This window comes from Periophthalmus magnuspinnatus, chromosome 7 (assembly GCF_009829125.3).
Source record: "Periophthalmus magnuspinnatus isolate fPerMag1 chromosome 7, fPerMag1.2.pri, whole genome shotgun sequence".
NCBI lineage: Eukaryota > Metazoa > Chordata > Actinopteri > Gobiiformes > Gobiidae > Periophthalmus > Periophthalmus magnuspinnatus.
Window position 1 is genome coordinate 21,323,659 of NC_047132.1, and position 15,691 is coordinate 21,339,349.

Genomic DNA, 15,691 nt, shown 5'->3' on the forward strand with positions numbered 1-15,691 from the left:
TGGCTGCGACAGTGTCTTCCCACGCGTATACAAAACATAAAAATAAGTTTAGTGTTGGTGGATGGTGCTAGAGAAAAAAAAAAGATTTATTCTCACTCGAAAAACAATAGGGCTAAAGATAAACCCGGAATTGCTCAAAAGCACAGATGTGGTTTTGTGGCATTATCTAAAAGCGCTGGTAAACAAACTTATGAAATGAAGCTTTATGATCCCGCTGGGCAGAGGGACATGTCTAGAGAGAAGGCGTGCGGTTGGAACTCGGTAGAGAAAGCAAAACATGTGAATATAAAAACAGATAAACACATGCACAAGAGTCGTAAGTTATTTCCCAAGGCAGTACTGTGGTGATGAACCAGAATACATCTGAAAGCAAGTATACATTTATAAAACTTGATTGGAAATACAACGAAGAGAGAGAGAGAGTAATTTTGTTTAGCAGTTTTTCCACCATACAAACTGTTATTAAAACCAGTACCTTCTGACCATAGTGTTGTTGTATGAAATTGATGGCCAGGTATCAATTGATACTTTGCAGTGACATCATGTCAAATGTTCAGCGGTTACCATGGAGACACATTGCACACAGTAGCAATAACTAGGCTACCAACTTTCTGAAAACTTAAGAAAAAAATACAAAATTGATTTTCAGTAGCCTGTGATCAGTGAGAGTGGTCATGGTCCCGTTTAAGTGTTTCATTTTCAAAAAAAAGGTGAGATTGACTCAATGAAAAACTGTTGGCTGATGCTAGGTAACTTGTGACTAAAGAAAGACTTGTTTAACAGCACAAATCAGCTCACCTGTTGTAGTTCTAAGTCAGTTTTATATGGTCATATTGTGCTAAAACAAATTCTCAAATTAAAGTCTACCTTAACGTAACAGCGCTTCAGACAGAGCAGTGCCTACTTTAGCTTCACCTCCCCCAGGAAATGTTGATGATATGATGAAAAATAAATCATATCCCCAATTTTTAGAATGGTTTATAACAGAACTAGAATGAGACCACATGGAAAATATATTGTCTTAAAAATGATATTGTACTGTGTAAAAAAAGAGTGGTGTCAAAATCAATAGTGAGTAATAAATATGGAGCATTTTCCTTTGGATCAAAATAGAGTTAAACACTGTAGTATTGTGAATTTCCTTTGAGATCATTGAAGTATTTACCTAGGCTTATTTATTCAAGATGTGTTAGATGCATTGTTTCATTTTAATCAGAAAACTTTGACATAATTGCATGCTCTTAAGGATTTGTAACGCTTAAGTGTGATTAGTTGGCAGTTGTCCAACACTCCAATGCTCCAAAGCTGTGAGACCATTTGGCCACACCTGTGTCCCATGAAAGCCGAGCTGTAAAACACGAATGACATTGTGCATCACCGTAATTAGCCTGTTGAGCGCCAAGTCGAAATGCAATATTAATCAATTTACCTTTACGCCCCTAGTATTCCCTTACCTTTGTTTTACCACACGTGTCAAAACACCAGACCCCACATTCCCGTTTGCACACCATTATTGAGCCAAATTGCTACGGAAACCTGTCAACCTGTTTATGTTGCTCTTGCCAATGAAATTTCCCATCGGGGAGCCATAAAGCAATGAGCAGTTATCCCATTACTGAGATGTGATTCCCTGTTAACCTTGTACAGTTTGGATTTAGCGCCGTGTCTGATCGTGTCGATGCTCCCACTCTCAAGATTTAAGTCCCTGATTGCATTACGGTTGCTGCCACTTATATTCATGACAGCATTGTACAAATAACCCAGGCCCTAGTAACATGCGCCCTCCGGCATAGTCCTTGAACTAATGAATTCCACCCAAGTGACATGACCAAAATGTGTAAACCCAGAAGCTCCAAGTTAGGGCTTCGAGATGAATCACAATCGAAACAAAATGATGATGGCAAATCGCAAAGGCTGCAATGTTTTGTAGAATTTTTAAGTATCATATTGAGCATAAAAATACAAATCCTGTAGTGAAAGATCTATAAAACATGTTCTAAACTAGGCCAAAATGTGATCCTTGTACTTGTTTGTCAGTTCATCGTGCTCTTTCAGTCTTTTTGTTAGTTTCCCTGGATGCACTTCAAATGTGAACTTGGAACAGAATCCTTATTATTAAAATAAATTGCAAATCTAGTCATAATTGCAAAGCTTGTCAGAAAAATCCCAATTAGACATTTTTGGCAAATCATTGAGTCATACCATGTTGTAAACAAAAGTGCAACATATCGTAGTGCATATGAATCTCTATAAATCTGTAAGAAAGAGCTGCTCATTTAATCTACCTCAAAATGTTTAAATTACACATTTAAAAGGGTAGGGAAAGGACCAGAATTACTCAAAACCAAATCTCATAAGAGCAACTGGCCTTCTACTCAAACGATTAGACAAATCACAGAAGACGCAAATGGTTCAAATACAATGCATTTTGCAGAGCAGAGCCTGTTCTAGTGGAACAAAATGAATCAATAGACAACTGTGTGCCTGCAATGCATTATTGTATATCTGAGTTGAGGTCATGCTGTTTTTATTCAATAACTTTCTACAACCTTGTTCCTTCCAATCCCACAAAACACTCTTGCGAAGTGTTCTGTTTCATTGTCTTTCTCAATATCGATGGTTATGTCAGTTTATTTTTAAAAGTAAGGTTCTTATGTGGTCCAAAATGAAAAGACTGAACATTGCTATCTACATTTTGTTAGATTAATATGGAAGAAAATGCAGCCCAATTGATTAGGGTGGTCAAAGGTATTGAAAATCAGATTCTAACAGATACTAAAAGTGAGCAGAAAATACTGAAAACATCACATTCAGGACAGAAATGAAACATTCCTGAATAGCTTTAGAATGATCTTGAGTTGTATCGGAACAAGTATAAGACCACATAGACTAATATACATCCATGGACCACTATGGAACCCACCTGGATGACTGAGGGATTACACAGATATAAGGTCACATGGTAACATAAAAGATATCTTCGTGGTATTGGAATCGGTATTGAGTTTCGAGTTTATTCTTCAGTATTGAGACAACACTACAATGGATACATCACTTACTTTGAACCCAGCTTTGACTAATGGCCTCTTTCTGTTAGTTTATACTATTTTGCATTGCATTTGAACAGTTGCTGCAAGCGCATATCCAATGACCGACATAACACCATTCGTAATGATCAAAGCATTCATTCGAACTTTTGACCTTCACATACCACAATCCCATTCCGGCATACTTCCCTAGTTCATATTAACCGTGCTGTGTAAAAAGGCATCCGGACAACAGTGGTTTTCAGCTGTTGCCTTCACAGCGCTCCCATTCTCATCGCCACAATCTGTGCATTCATCTGTTGCCGAGGAAGGCTCATTTTTCCTCCTTTCCCACTGGCTGTAAACGCCACACAACTGTCTGCTCCACAAATTCAGAGAGCCATGGAAATCAACATAATTTACGGGAACTAACTAAACACCAGCCTGGGCCAACTTTACTGATGTTTCTATAAAGTTTAAATTAGGCCAAAAGAAAGTTTGCAAACGTGTGAATGGTCGCTGAGGGTGATTTTTACAGCAGCTGCATTCAACTGACTAAATGTGCAATGTAGTAAAAATCCAGGAACAAAAGAAACAGGCACCCCGTGGATTCAAAACTTGGCTGAAAGGTGGCGAGGTGGAGAAGTGAATGAGCCAGAGTCGCGTCAGGTAGATTGAGTTCACAAAAGTTACAGAGAGAGTATAAATCATGTTGAAAGCATTAGCAGATTTGGACAAGTACAGCAATACGCTATATGGATGGGAATTTCAAATAAGCTTCGCGAAAAATATGTTAGGTAGATGTGGCACTTTCTGTTGTAACTTGTGGGCTGATTTATCAACTCACAAATCTCGCCATTTTTCGCGCAGTAACAACTTAGTACTAGCTAAAAACCAAATGTTGATGAAGAGTAAAGAATTGAGTAACTGTATATGTTTTAGACATGTTACGCAAAAAGAAATCCCCAACTTTTTTGCCCGAGAACACAAGGGAACTAGATAAAGTATTGTTACAACCATCTTGCATCTCAGCCAGTGGTAAATGTACATGTCTTTTTATAGCGTTTTTCCAACTTCAAGTCGCTTAAAGTGCACTAAATCAAGGAACCACTCACCCATTCACACGCACATTCTTACACCAGTGTATGCAGACACTGGGGGCGACGTGAGTTAAGTCGCTTGCCCAAGGACACAACAACAGTATGGATCTACGGGAGCTGAAATCGCACCGCTAACCTGTGGGTAGGTGGATCTGACTGCTCAACTAACGATGTTTATGTCAAGAGCAGGATTTGAACCTCCAACCCTTGGGTAAGTGGACAAACGCTCCATCAGCTGAGCTACAGTCGCCAATCTAATTCATAATTCCACATGGCAGTTGATTTGATTCTAATCCTGGTATGTGCATTCACGCTTGCACACCCTAATTAGGGATTAACAGGAGATAAATCTGGACTAGCTAAACCAGGACTAGAGCGGAACTAAACCAACTCAGCTCAAAGTAGGAGCAATCCAGGACAAGAGTGCACACACCTATATGTAATCTTTCTTGTATTGATCTCCACACATGATATATAGTGTGGTTGCTACGTTCTCCTAAACCTGCATGAGTCAACCTAGTCCTCTTCATAGTTCTTTTGAGGTAAAGATCTTTTCACTCAGTTCGTTCACTCAGATGTTGGTCTCAGTTGAAACAGTGACACTCACAGAGAACAATACTTGTACTATAGTACTTGTGTTCTGTTCCTCTGAAATGGACTCAGGCACACTAAATACATTCTTCCAGTTGTAGCCCTCAAGGCCCTTCCCATTGCCATCAGGCCTCGAGCTGTATTGGACTCAGTTTGTTGGGCATTCAGTACACAGAACAGTTTGTCCTTGTAAAACATCTAGTAGTGTTCCTAGGAGATATAAAGCTGTGGTTGTGAGTTGTGAAAAGGAGATGGAACAAGGCCCTGTCAGGATTCAGAGATTTACAGAAAGTCAGCAACAAATCAGTCTGGAAAAGTAGCATTTATATTCTTATACATGTATCTGGATAAATAAAATTATTTTGCCTTCAGATAACTAAAGTCAAAGAGAGGACATTGGCAAAAAGCTCTTGAGCCGTTTCAAAAGTGGTTCAAAAGTATTCTCAGCACTCTATAAGTACACATATATTTTCAGTTATATTTTATTGATAAAATATAATAAAGGTACATAATGCTGCTTTAAATCCTGCACTTATTTTACATATCTTTACTATACTTGATATTCATGAGTTGGTCCAAGGTGCCCTTAGAATAGAAAAAGAGCTTTTGGGGGGATGCTATAGAAACGTAACACAACATTACACTCATTTCCATACATACTTTATTTTAAACACTTCAAAAACTTTGAATAATCAACACAGCCATGCAATTTAACTGAATCTACGTTATGCAAAGGCAGTATAAATGACTCCCAGGATGTGTTTAGCATTTACTTTATGACTCACACAAGTTTGAAGCACAATACAAAAATGAAACTCCATTACTGTGATGTTACCTCTTTGTCAAAAAATAAATGGTTCTGAATGTGCACATACGTGAGCCTAAATGAAACACTGCGACTACAAAAAACAAGTAATTCTTACACATTACTCGTCCTCTCCGATTCACTCTAGAGCTTATCTATCACAACATGCAATTTATATGGAAAACACTCCTAATGCACGCAAGCAGACAACCCTTTAAAAAGATGCATGTATAATCTATTAAAAGCTTTTTTTGCTTGGCTGTTCGGCCTCTCCTTATGTTAAACACATATGGAGCTGGAGATAATGCTAGTCTTTGTCTCACCAACCAAATGGACTTGAACATGCATTAGATTTCGCTTCCTGAGTCAACCGTGATACGTCCACATCCCCTGAGACTACGCTAACAATCTATAGCTTGAATGACATGTGTACGGGTACGATTAGCACGTAGCATCTGACACAACATATCAACAGGGATCATGTCAAAGAGAATTAGTTGAGCCTGGCTAAGGTGGTCCGCAGATACATAAGGGAAAACGAGGCGTGTATAATTACCGGGTAAGCATGACTTCACTGTCACTCACATGCAACGCTGCAGACAGCCCTGAGATGGAGGTTTGACTGGTTTCTGATGAGGCGTCGCAAATAGCAGAAGAACCCCGCTGTGCAACATCATTTTCTGTTCATGGCGTCTACATTATGACTTGTGATAATTATGGTGAGGATTTTAAACTGAGGTTATTCAAGGTACGCACTGTTAGCGTTTTCAAGTAATGTTAACAAGACTTTTGTCCATGCGGTTTATTCTTCCAAACCTCAAAAATGTTCTCCTCCAGATGTCAAATATATAAATAATAAATTCACAGATGTCAAATGTGTTGTCCATGCCTGCAAAACTATTCGACAATTCTTTAAAAAATCGCTCATGGCTAGTTCACTGTAACCTTTGTGTTTATTTACAGTGAATCACTTCTATTTTTCTTTTGTTTTATCCACTTGCTTGTTTTTAAGTGGCTCTGTTAAAATTAATTCTGGGCCCCAATTACAGAAAAACACCACAGGTCTGCTGACAACTTGCAATTGTAAATTAAAAAAGAAGAAAAAAAAAAAACACCTTTGCAAATGCCTCAGAACTATACTCATGTTTACGCAGCCATGCTACCGGCACCTTCTTATGTCGACTGCAACATTTGGATGCCCACAAGCTCTCGGCATAAGCTTCTTTTTAAGTTCACAAACTTGTTAATATGGCCAGGCAGCAATTCTTTGGATAAATAACAGTGGCGATGTTAACAAAAGGGCTCCGTTTCATGAGGTGCAGAGTTGGTTTGGTTAACAGATTGTGATGATTACATGACAAGAGACCAAGGCGATTCAAGATTTCATGCTCCTAAATATACTAACATTTACATACAGAGAAAATGATGCATATATTTAGTTACTCACGAGACACAAAGATGCAACGTGTACTAGATAACACAGTGGAATGTAAATCATAAATGTGGCAAAACCAGGTTCCACAATGTCTACATTTTAGATATGTGGTAAGAGAATGTTAAGTTACACACTACCAATTAAGTCTACAGTGCGCAAGATAAACAGCCTGAGAAAAAGTGGACAAAATGAATGAACCTTTCTGTCATTTTAACATATTGGAACAAACCCATAGCTATATAGGCCAACATGCAACATCTTGAAAGCACAAACACCTTATTTATATCATCTTTGCTGCTCATTTGCTGCCTAAATATCTATGAACGAAGAACCGTCCTGTGTCTTGCGGTTCAGACTGACCTCTTAACATACAGTAATTCTACACATAATGAAGCCATCCTTTCTGCAGAAACACTTGGCAGTAGTCCTTGCTCCTTTGGGTGCTGTTACACTCACAAACGTTTGGAGTTTGTTGTGGAAGATGGAAGAGCCTTGAAATTCAGATTGCATCATATTCTGTGTGTGTTAAATGGAGTGTCAGCCTGCATTAAGCTGAATCACTTATGCTGAATGCAGGGCTATTCATATGCTAAAGTGGTGCTAGGTGCGTATTTTTGAGGCATGAATTTGAGCATCTGCATAGTAAAGATAGGAAGGAACAACTACTTTGGTGAGAGAAATAACATGGAGACAGGACGTGGAAAAGAGGCACCCAAGGGCCTTGTTGAATACTATACCCATAGAATTTTTTTATATTTATATTTCTGGGGGGATGAAAGAAGTGAGACAGTGGAGTTGTGTAGCTGTGAGAAAGTGGCTGCAGACTGCAGGGCTAGTTTGTTTGTGTCATTAATATATTAAAACAAATACGGATATATTTGCTTTGTATAATGGTACTTTATATATCATGTACAGTAATGAAGTTCTGTGCATATAAATGTGGATCATTTGTGCAGCTGCGTATAGTTTACTTCGCCAAGGGAACAAGTTTTGTAATAAATGCATAAATATTTCACACACTCGTCTATGTGTTCATTACTAGAATATACAGTAAGGTTAAAGATGCACTAAATATGCAATGCAATATGGCATTAAATGTATGTAAATATATGTCACTATAACAACTCACTTCAACAATACTTCTACATCTATTTGCACTGCTAGCCTTGCATTGTTGTCCATATTCTATATTTTGCATTTATATTGACAGTCTATTTCTATTTAACACCTTTGCAATAAAAGTTATTCTGATTCTGGTCACCTGTTTCTTACAAAAGCTGCACAGTGAATGTTAAAGAGGGGGTATTATGCAAAATCTGTTTACCATGTTATACTGTTGTTCCCTCATCAAAAACATGCCTCAAGAGGTTTTAGATGTCATCCATGTTTGAGTATTTTAGCCATCTCTCCAAGGCACTATTCAAACCCTCCTTACGGTTAGTTGTAAGTTTGTGTGCAGTGCTCAGCCTACAAACCCAATAGTTTCTTTAGCGGAATACACGCTGATGTGTTGTGATAGCGCTCTGAAGGGCGAGTGACTTAACACGGAGAGCAAAAGGAGGGGGGACTCAAGAGCATCAAAAATGAAAATGAAACGTATTAAACATTTTAATACATTGTTTTGGGTGTATATAGCATTTTCAAAACAATAAAAGGTAGCACGGTGAAACAGAAGTAAAATACTCCCTCTACATAAAAAATTGTTTCATGTTTATGACAGTGTCATTCTTCTGCTGGGTCTATTCAAAAGTGAATAGGATACACTTTTTAGGAGAAAATGCATCAATTGCTTCAAACTCCCCATTTCCCACTGCACTAATAACGCTAACCACACAGCTAATTTGCTAACTATTTACAAGTACCATATGCAGCTTCACTTTATAAATTCCCATAACATCAATTTAATTCTCTCCACGTCCAATGACAATTTCAAACTTATTAGCGCGGCTGTCATCTCATAAACCCTTTCCCCAGCAGAACGGTGCTTAAGCTGCCACATAGAAATGCTAATTTAGAAAAAGTGCCACCAAACACATTCGCATTAGAGCTTTTCATTCTCAATGATTCCCACTGGTTTGAATCTGTTAATAAGCAAGTGAACGCAACGATAGAATACATGCACTGCTATTAAATGGAGGTTCTTGAAAGATACATGTTGAAATTTTCTTGGGTAATGACTTAAAAGTGAATAAAGAAGCCAGAAGGGAGAATTTTAAAAGCCAGTCTGAATGTGACCTTGCACCTGCCTTACACTGGTGGTCAATGGTCATGCTGACTCTAGCAGCTGCATTTATTTTCAAAACCACCATTAAAGAGCCTGATACCTGACTTTTTTTTTGAGCTTGCCCCAGTACAGATATAGTGTATAAGCAATTCTTCAGATCAAAATGGCACCACTATATACACACATACATGTGAGGGGGGGGGGGGGGGGGGGGGGGGTTCTGAAATTCTGCAATGCAAGAAGGTAAATTTGTCCATTAGTCACTATAGTTTATAACCATAATCATTAGGTGCATTCACAGAATCATATAGTCTACAAATACATTTTCAAATGTTCTAAAAAGAAAAACAATTCATGCAAAGCCTAGGTAAATCGCACCAACAGGAAATCTCATTTATACTGACGCTAATTATAATCAACTTCCTCTGCACAAATTACATTGTCTGGTTCCGTTCAATCAATACAGACCCACTGTGCACCGCTGCAATCAGACTGATGGAGTTCATGACGTGCAGTGGAGGATACGAGATCAGAGGCAAGTTAGCAACACAAAGTAATGAAATATTTTTGGAAGATTTTATGTGGATCAAACCAAAAGGTTTGCTAATAGGGCAATATGAGCATGCATATGATGGTCATGTGTTTGTACAATGATAGACAAGATGTTTTTCTTGTAATATTACAGAGGGATATATAATTAAAATCAGTGATGAGTCACAGTTCTCAATTAAACAAAACTGACATGACCAAATGAACATGGTTTCTCACCATTTCAAAACACTACATTTTTGATTAGTTAATTTGAAATCTTTTAACTTTAATATCCACTCAAACTCTCTCTATTGCTAATCAAGTAATTTCCATTTACAACTCTAACAGTTCATTTGAAAAAAGGGAAATTTAATCTGCTAATGTCCAAATGTTTTATTTCACTAGAATCTATCAGCCACAATGACTAGGCTTCTTATCCATTGCATTTCATTGTGAATACACTGATGATAAATGCTCTTACTTATTTAAAGGTGCTGTACCAGTCTTAATAACATGAAAAACAGAACTAGTTTATTTTAAATGGTTTGCAGTGGTTATTCCTCACTTACTTTCTGCATTCTGAGCAGCCTAATTATTCACAGTGATGAGTTTATAATTGAGTTTTGTTGCGACAGTAAGGTTAACTAGCATGCTAATGTGCACTTCCTTTTAATCAGACAGTAAAATGCTTTCTAATTAGATGCAGCAGAATTATTTTGACCTCAAGAGCTGTTTACAGTCGTCCCTGGCTATATCGTGGCTCACTTTTCGCAGTCTCGCTGTTTTGTGAATTTTTTAGTGTTGTTGTTTTAGTCCTGTACAGTACAGAATGCGTAAAGCTTGCCAAATTTACATAAATGTTCAAATGACACTACAGGGGAGCAGCGACAGGACAAAGAGGCACGGTCAGAGGAACTGTGAAATACACCTGAGTCACTATCAATTAATTAAACAAGAGAGAAATGTGAGAAAACGTTACTGCCTGTCTGAGAAAAGTGGATAAAGTGTGTGGGGAGGGGTTTTACAGCCTTAAAAAACATGTATAGTAACTGTAAAAACTAAAGCTGACTACTTTGAGGATTTTGCCTATTGCGGGATATTTTTTAAACGTAACCCCCGCGATAAACAAGGGACCACTGTATACAAAATATCTGTACTGAGGCAAGACACATTTTCACTCAAATGCAAAAAAATCTGGCACACGATATTTAATGTGAAAAGTTAGTATTACTGGTACCCCATATATAACTTTTTTTTTTTTCTCCATCCACCCCAAAACCTCCGACTTTACCCATTGATTCCATTTCATTTGTATCACTCATAGCTGCTCACACAATTGCTCAGTCATTGGAGCGTGGTCTAAAACGTTAAGAGCCCTGACACATAGCACCTGCCTGCACTGCCCAGGGGCCACAGGTGGGACTGCTGTGTGTGTGCGAGGTCCGGGGCTGTAAAGGTTGTCATGAATACTACATGAGAGAGGGCGGAGTCAAAAACCACTGTCCATCATGTCCCTAAAGATGATCCGTTCCATATTCATGTGCTATATTATAACCTTATGCAAGTCTGCTCCACGGGACACCATTTAAATCCGGGGTGGAGATAATTGGGAAGTGATACGGAGCAGGAGTATGAACTTTGACCCTAGTCTTGTGTGCGTGCATAAAGAGGGTATATTTGACGAGAATTGGCCCGATTGGTGCAGATTGAGTGAAATGAAGCATTGCCGAGAGCAGAATTTAGACAGATGGTTTGAATGAGGAAGTCAATCTCGTGGTCGGCCTGTCCAAAGCATTTCCCGTAGCATTTATTATTTAGCGTGGTGACCTTAGCAACAACGTGACCAATTACCTGGGCTCAAGTAGAAAATAGTGTTTGTTGAATGAATGCAAAACAAAGGTATGAGACAATATTGAGTTAAACGTGTAATATGTTGTTTTGGGGGTTTTTTTGTAGCGGGGAGAGGGAGGGGTCTGCCACCTGCTTTTCTCCTTGCCGTTTTTACTGCTTTGCCTGGAATGTTCTACAGTATGGCATTAAACATCGCTATATTGCATTTATTTAACGTATTACATGCCTTTTTAGTGCTAAAGAATATCTCATGGTGTTATAGCCATTTCCGTGGAGATAGATACGTTTATTGCCACACTGTGGAACGTTCCAGGTAATTTAACAAAACATCTCCATGGAGACAAACCGATGACAGCCCTTCCAACAGAAAAGGTACTCAGTGCATTTTTAGCATTCAAATACATAATACATTATAGTTTATTACATAATTTGCAAGGTGGGATGGGGACAGCAGATTTCGTTAGGACGCTTGAGCACATTTGGGGACATGAACATGATGAATAACACTGCTTTATATCAAAACTTTATGTCATATTGTCAATTGCTTATGTACAGTGTGATTCCCAGCAGTAATTCAAATGCATGACTATATCTCTAGGAGAGACTGGTTGTATTGAACCCAATGTAGCTTCTGAGAAAATGATTTGAACGCAATCACTTTGTGTAAACTGACAAATTGATATTTTTCTACCCATCTGCTCTACAGGGAACACTATAATATTTAATAAAAGCCATGTCGAGCTGCTACACCTTTCCAATCAAGTTAACCAAATGAGTGCATTCAAAACAACAAATGCAAGAACGGGCTGTGCACACACTATATTAATGCAAATTCAACAATATATTTTCCATTGTGCAAGAATTGTTATTACTTTATGATTTGTCCAGGCAAGACAGATGGGGATGTGGGTGAAAAGGCTTATAAAAGGCTCAGCAAAATACAAAGTAATCAAGACAACAATTCTTGCACAAGTTTTGAACAAATATACTTATTTTAGTGGGTGATTCTTCTGAACTTTTAATGACAAACAAAATAAATCTTACATCTGCTATATCTCTTATGTCACATCTCTTTTAATACAGTTTGAAGTACCTCCAAATTCAACAGTCATAAGATCAGACCTAACACGAGCATTTTTATTGAATTATTTATAGGGTTCTCGAGAGGCAGTTCTGACATGCAAGACAAATGCATTAATGAATCCACAAGTGCATCAAGCTGAACCATTGTGAATAAAGGGAATGTTCTTGGGTACAATTGATGAACGCATTATTACGGAAGTCTATAGTAGTAGTCTGCTCTGCCTTTCATTATTAATCTTAAGTCACTACCCGCAGTCCCCACACAAAACAAAGATTAAATAATTCAAAGATCCTCATCCATCCATCTGTGTTTATGTTAAAGACAAATAGTATGTTTATCTATTATATTTTTTATGTTCTGTGCAAATCAGAAGGTTCCTTGATTAAGTAGCAAAGCAAACACAGAAAAGAAATATATACTGGAGTGAACATACAGACATATTGGATAGATCATAGATTTTTCTCCAAACAATTTTCTTTAAAGAACACATTGTGCAAAATGTCCTCTTTTTTTTTTTAAACTATGGCATAATAATATTACTCCCTCATCACAAAGATTCCTAAACACTGGTTTTAGTAATCCTCTGCAAAAAGTAATTTAGTTCTGAGCCTCAAGAGCACATGTGGTTTAAAATTTACCAGGATTGTTGCATCATAGGTAGAAACCCTGTACAATTTTTAGGTCAATGAGGCATCACCAGACTCGTTCTGTGCATCACTGCCATCGAATTGTGTTCACTCCTACTGTGTACTCGTATTAACATGGGAATAACTGAAGCTGTGTAATAATATGTGGTTATTTTATTAATTATTTTTATAAGTTCTCAAACATAAAATGCTAATGCAAAAGTGTTTAATGTTTAGTAATTATTTAAGGTCTTTTTAATACAATATACTATAACAGTTAAAAACAACAATTTGAATTACGTAGCTTGGTAGTATCCTTTGAGCACTACTGAAATTCAACAGCATAGGATTTGTTACACTGTGATACTGGTCTTATTCTCACCCGAACATGATTCAGTCTTTACTTGGTCTCACCCCAGTCCAGAGGTGCATTCACAAGCCCCTGTTTGGTGTGGGAAAAATCACCTCTCTGGTAATCAAGCCTGCAGGTGTGATTCCCAAGACCACTTGAAAAGGTATGACTCTGCAATCACGCCAAGATGAAAGCTAGCGGAGTGACACCCATGTGGATTACTGGCGTCTAATCATGAACCAAAAACTGGGACAAAATACAACCCTCTCTCCTATATCCCAGAAGTACAAATAAAATAAAGTACTAGTCAAAGTTTTTGTCCCTATATAAATCTTTTTATATTCTTTGACATTATATCTTCTAGCAGTATTAATTAAGAATGTTGAATACATCTAATCTAATATGGGAATAGGTGGTATCAAAAGGGGTTTCCAGATATATCGGCATTGGTCCAAAGTTGAGAAATTTGGCATATTTTTTATTCTAAGATGCCCCAGTCTTAATTCACCCTTGTGTCATTCCCAGTTTACATAATTACACAACCAGTTATTATTTAATTACCTGATACATTTAGTTTTATTTTCAAGAAAAGTGAAAAACTTACTTGTGGACTTTACTACATCCTAACATCAATTTGTGAGCCTTGCTATAGATTTCAAAATCATGTCCGAACACACAAATATCAATTGTTAGACACAGCAGTAAGTCAAATATCAGATATTAGCTGAAAAAAACAAACATATTGGACCATCACTATTAACCTCACAACATAGATTTAAGTGCATTGACTATATTGCAGCACATTTTTAGACAGGACAACGCCCTATGCCATATCCAATCCTCCACCTGTGGTTTTAATAAGTCAGTGTTTCCTGCACAGAACCACTCTCCCATCGTGTCCGCGGGTGATAGCATATGGCCCCGCGACACCCGAACACCTCACCAGCCAACAGGACTCTATTAGCTTACGCAACGCCAGAGCAATGCTGCGCACCTCTCCCCTCTGTGGGCCATAATGTGGAGCTGTTGCGCAGCAGGCTCAAAACAGCTGGCCGCGGGCATAACTGGGGCTGTTTGTCAGGGATATTAGAAGGTAAAGTGGCAGAGAGGAGTGTAGAGACAGGCGTAACTGACAATGTACAAGTATATGTCTTGTTTTATTACAAAATGTTGCAATAACAGATACATTGGGAGGCAGGGAAAAAAAATGTTTGCTTGGGAGTGAGTAGGTTGGCACAGACAGGTCAAGATCGTTTCAACTGTGAGGTTAAGTATGTGCTAAATTGATGGAGTTTGTTGTCTGTTTATAGCAGCGATGAGATAGTGTTTGAAAATTACTACTTAGCTAAATAGCTGTGTTTGATGCACGATATAATGATGAAGAAAATAATAACGGAATAGACGGGATAAAGTAGAATTATTCCCAAAAAAATATTTTAAATGTACAATGTGATTTAAAAAAAAAATTAGCTGCTATAAATAAATAGCAGAATGAAAAATTTTAATACTTAGTTTGTATCTATAATAATCATAAAAGTGATTTAGTCAAACTTTTGCAGCTTAAATCTTATATTACCAAAAAAAATTACCAAAAGTACCCCAGTAGTGGAAAAAAAAAAAAAAAAGAAGAAGAAAAGTACACACTATAAATATTGATAACCAAAAAAATATTGTTTCAGATTTTAGATACAGAGCAATAAGTCGAGTAATAATCATGACAGGACTATTTGGGACACCATTCAAAGTCCTTGAATTCTCTTTGTAAAATTCAACCATTTTTAACTTCTCACAAAAGTGCAGTCTGATTAAAGCAAACACATTCTCAACGGGAGATAATGAGCCTATGCGTCTATGGATATGTTTTTAAATCTCGCATATGGCATCCATGCTGCGATCATGCAATGAGCAGCATCATTACGGCCGCAGCGTGGAGTTGTTTCTGCTTGGGGAAATGTCTTTTGATGGAGTCGTCGCAACTTAATTATGCTTAAGAGACACCAGCATTCACGTCAGTCACGCTTTTGTTTTTACCAGGTTTTGTGAATGCATCAGCGTGGTGCATTCAC

The 15,691-nt window shown here is 37.7% G+C and overlaps 1 protein-coding gene across 5 annotated transcripts in view; it reads right to left on the minus strand.

The window, feature by feature from the left end:
• agrn (agrin) overlaps nucleotides 1-15,691 on the minus strand; it is a 362,945-nt gene that overhangs the window by 160,843 nt on the left and 186,411 nt on the right. The gene's annotated exons all lie outside the window — the stretch shown is intronic.